This window comes from Pseudonaja textilis, chromosome 2 (genome assembly GCF_049901715.1).
Source record: "Pseudonaja textilis isolate UNSWEBS1 chromosome 2, rPseTex1.2, whole genome shotgun sequence".
Taxonomy (NCBI): Eukaryota; Metazoa; Chordata; class Lepidosauria; order Squamata; family Elapidae; genus Pseudonaja; species Pseudonaja textilis.
Genome location: NC_141991.1, coordinates 132,150,833 through 132,155,824, shown reverse-complemented (window position 1 = coordinate 132,155,824; position 4,992 = coordinate 132,150,833). Strand labels below are relative to the sequence as shown.

General features: G+C 42.9%; 1 long non-coding RNA gene across 1 annotated transcript; it reads right to left on the bottom strand.

The window, feature by feature from the left end:
* Window positions 1-580: 580 nt before the first annotated feature.
* Window positions 581-2,093, bottom strand: LOC148127089 (uncharacterized). The gene is made up of 2 exons (XR_015741919.1): window positions 812-2,093; window positions 581-714 (listed from the first exon to the last, which is right to left on the bottom strand). It is a non-coding gene; the product is annotated as an uncharacterized LOC148127089 (long non-coding RNA).
* Between the last annotated feature and the right edge of the window lie 2,899 nt (window positions 2,094-4,992).

The following is a 4,992-nucleotide window of genomic DNA, read 5'->3' as shown; positions in this document are numbered from 1 at the left end:
TAAAATTAAAAAATGGTGGCCATTTGCAGCTCCTGAATGAGTGTTATCTGAGAGTGAGGCCCTCTCCCATACCCCCAAAATAAGAGTTGCACAAGGGAGACAACATGAAAAGAACCTGCCCTGGAGATCCCAACAACTATAAAAGTGTGAATCATGGGACAGATTCTAAGCCATTTAAAGATGTCAGGGTTAACATTAACACCTTCAATTATGCTCAGGAAGCAACTGGCAAACCAGAGAACTTTTAGTACAGGCTTCACCGGATCCTTGTACCTTGCACTAGTTAGGATCCTCACGCTGCTTTTTGGAGTAAGTGCAGTTTCTGTGCAGTCTTTTTAAAAAGAGTGTCTTCATGAAAAAGTTGCAGGGGTTCAGACATGAAGTAACAACTCATTGATAACTTGTCATCAAACCTGACCAACCTGGGAAAGGTGCAATTACTTTAGATGTAACTACAAGGGTGCACTCACCTCACATGAGAATCCAGTGACATTTGAAGCTCAAGGAGTACTCCCAGCCTGGGAACCTGCTCTTTCAGAGAATCTTCTCTAAATTAGGCTGATCTCTATTTTCAGTTTCCCATTTGAAAACTCGTTTGGATTTAATTTTGGATTGTTCCTGTTCATCGAGTTGCATTATTGACTTGACAGGAACTAGTTCCTTTCTTGGAACTGAATGATGAGCAAGAGTAGGTTAACATCAGCTGGGAATACCCTTATATATATATATATGTGTGTGTGTGTGTGTATATATATATATATATATGTATATATACACACACACACACACACACACACGGTTTTATTCTGACAGACAATATATATATATATACACACACACACACACGGTTTTATTCTGACAGTATAGAGAGCAAGATAGAAGCCTACCAGGCATCAAGAGGCAACCCCAATTAATACCTCAGCACCACCTTCTGGATCCGGAATGATTAGAACCATGATAAAATAAGATTCTGATCTTACTCTATAGTCCAGTAAATCTATCCTATAGTCCACTACATGGTATAGTGGTGATAGTAAAAATGACAATGGGTACAGAACTGGTAGGGCTATACTCCCATCAAAGTTCCTAAGACAAGTTGCCATGGTCAATCACCATGGAATAAGAGTTACACTAATATTGAAGAAATGGTGGAATAGAATCATTAAAGAACAAATGCAAAAGGAGGAACAAAATGAAATGCGAATGACAAAAAATTATTTCAAATAATTGAGTTGTCCCATGGCAAATTGGCCATGGTGAGTTGTCCCAGGCTGAGTTGGCCATGGTGAAGTGGCTGCAGTTGGCTGCAGCAAGTTGTCCCATTCTGTTGCAGAACAGGCGAGACAGCCAGGCAACCAAAGGTATTTTAATTCTACGATCTGGCTGAAAGCTTGATATTCATCCAGAAAAAAAATCAATATTATTTAGCTGCAGGGCCACTGCATTCTTCCATCACTATATCATGAACTGGAATATTGAGACTGGCCTATAATTCTACACGTCTCCTGGGTCAAGAGGATGTTTCTGCTATAGAATAATCTTATGAGTCTCCCATTAGGCAGGGGGAGATACCTTTATACACTGGGGAAAGGTGCTGGCGGTCTACTGAGCTACATTACTCACCGGAACTGATTGAAACAATTCAATGTGCACTTTATATAAGGTGGCAAGTGAAAACTGGACTGTAGCCATGGTTGACTTATCCTGTTTACCTTAGAAGAAGGGATAGACAGATACCATGCATTAAATACATAAAATGGAGGGTATTTGCAGGCTATTTGTCTCAATCCACCTTTCTTTGCTAGGGACTATTTTGGCCCTGAGGTGGCGGTTGATAGAGAGGGTGACGGAAAGAACCTATCAGAAAATAGCAATCTGATGTATTCAGAGCTGCCTACGGCTTTAAGATCTACATACTTTTTCCATCATGTACACATGGAACTGCTCCTGTTGCAACAGGCAATTTAAATAAATTCATTTCTGTCCAATGCAGGTCTTCGAGCGTTTTTCTTTAGTACTTGCTACTTTCCTACCTTGGGGGAGGAATGGCAGCAGCGTTAGAAAGGTCAGGTGGCGATAGGTTCCGTAAAGGAAATTTTGCTCTAAGACATACTGTCCTCAATGCTGGTGCTTACAAATACAATTAAAACAAAATCAGCCTTCACACAGCAGCCATCTTGCTCTGCTAAAAACCGAAACCTTTAACGTTAGAGCTTTTGAAGGTTCAACCCTGCTTCATAGTTGCTCCCAGCAAGGTGTGGTAGCATTCCCCCTTTGATGTGAAGCTAGTCGAGGCTGATCAAGAATTAAGCCATAGCACCGAAGGACGGGTAGGTGGGCTTTTGTGTTCAATCTATCAGGAGCCAGTACATTGGCCTGATTAGTTCAAACCTTAGGATTCCTACAACCCAGCATTATTTCACCAGGCAATGGTGAGGGCCTCCAGGAACTTGGAACCCAAGTTAGGAAGACAATGGCTTTAAACTTTTTTTTTTTTTTAATCCTAATTATCAAACACTGGGATGTCTTATAAACATGGTTGACCCTAAAAGGAGATTGTGGTTTCTCACCAGGGGAAAGGGGTCTGTTTTTAATTTACAGGTAGTCCTTGACTTACAACAGTTCATTTAGTGACTGTTCAAAGTTACAGTGGCACTGAAAAAAGTGACTTATGACCATTTTTCACCTAATCTCGTTGTGGCATCCCCATGTCACGTGATCAAAATTCGGATGCTTGGCAGCTGACTCATTTATGACGGTTGCAGTGTCCCGGAGTCACGTGATCCACTTTTGTGACCTTCTGACAAAGTCAATAGGGAAGGCAGATTCACTTAACAACCAAGTTATTAACTGAACCACTGCCGCGATTAACTTATTTGTGGCAATCAAGGTCGTGAAATCGGGCAAAACTTACCTAAAAGATTTCTCACTTAGCAATAGAAATTTTTGACTCAATTGTTGCTATGCTTTTAATTATTATACACTGCCTAATCTCACTCTGTAAGGGACTGGGTGGCTGACAAACAAAAAGGCCATTAAAATCCTTATAAAAATGTCAAAATTAAAAGGACAGAGGGAGCATTCTCAAACACCACTGCCAGGAGGACTACATACCACTACTGGATTCCCATGTTAGCAGTACCAGATTTTTAACACTCTTCCAGAAGGCCAGAAGAGGGAGCGGGGCCAACCTCACCTCCGGGAACAAGATATTCCATGGAGTGGAGCGGTGCAAAAAAAGGCTTTCCCTGAATCCCACCAGTCGAAATTCTTTAGCTGATAGGACTTCCTTCTAAACTAGCTGGGGTGGGTCAGTTGCAATCGGGACAAGACGATTCCTCGGATAACCTGAGCCCATGCCATGATGGGCTTTAGCAGTTATATCCAACACTCTTCAACTGGACCCAGCATCCAATGCAGCTCACACACACAGCCCTAGAATAGAATTCCCCAACCTTTCTGACTTCACAGATTTAGGGCGGGGGGAGAGGATTGTGTGTGTGGTGGGCACACGCATGCTCACCCACTAGTTGTGCACTTGCCCGCTGTTTGCTCAAGTGGCAATGTAAGCGCTCCTCCCCCGCTTCTGCAGCTTGGTTCCAAAAGGCCCTGGGGATTGGGGACCCCTGCCTTAGAGGCATCCATAATGCCTGCACTGCTACACTCTGCAAGAGCTGCATCTTCCAGGTATTTTACAACGGTTAGTAGTGTGAAGAGTATTGGCAGTAGTTCGTATAGGGGATGACCAGAGAATGAATGAGAAGGGCTTCCCAATCCAAGAGAAGGGACAACTGGTGTACAACAAACCACAATAAAGGCCTTCCTAGCCATTTTCTGCTATCTGCTCCTTGAAATAGGAGTTATGAATCTTGGTGGATCCCTGCATTATGCACTGGGTCCAGCTAAGACACTTCAATCCCATCCAGGATCAATGATAAGCCCCCAGATACAGAACAGCCCTACAGCCACACTGTCTTCCCACGGTTCAGTTGAAGCCCGTTCTTCATTCAGATGCCCACGGCTTCCAAGCCCTGCAGAACATCATCCACGGCATCACTCGGTTCATCCCAGACAAGAGATGTACAATTGGGTATCATTCACATGCTTATGATACTCCTCCTGTAGTGATGGGTAATCTCACTCGGGGGGTTTCATGTAGATCAGGAGTGTCAAACTCAAGGACCACAGGCCAGATCCAGCCTGCAAGCTGCTTAGATCTGATCTGCAAGGACTGGCCCGCGGTGCCTCTACCAGCAAAAATGGAGCTCAGGTGCACCACACACAGCCCTCCCAAGCTGTCGCAGTTGAAAATGGAGCCACCAGAGGTGCCCCCGACACAAGTGACGTCAAGCCGGCCACACGTACCCTGGACCTCCTGAGGTCAAACACAACCCTGATGTGGCCCTCAATAAAATCGAGTTTGACACCCCTGATGTAGATGTTAAAAGGGAACAGAGGGAGCACAGAACTCTGTTGTACCTCATAGTTGAAAGGAGATCACTTCTTAGCAAAGTAAGATTAGCAACAAAAAACGAGAGAGCAGGTTGCACGTGGGGTGCTCAAAATACACTTCAGCTTCAATTCTATGTTTCTTTACTAAAGAAAAGCTATCAATTGTATATTTCTTTTTATCAAAATAGCAACATATAGATGGTGTCTTGAGCTACATAAATGGAAATAAACTTCAATATAAGGCACATACAATAGCTGCCCCTGAGCATACATATGTACCAGAGTCATATATGTTTCAAAGAATACATACGATGTACTGTCGTTTCTGTATACAGCAAAATCAATTACGAAGCTCAGATCTTTGATCATCAACAGAAGAATACATAATAACATACACCACTGGATGTATTACAATGCAGTTACCAGGCAGTTTGTTATCCAGAGATTTGGATACATCACAAATACAGTTTGATTAGCTGGATCAAAATCAATACCTTTGATTTGTAAAAGGAAAAAAAAAAAGCAGCCAAATTTCCCCAG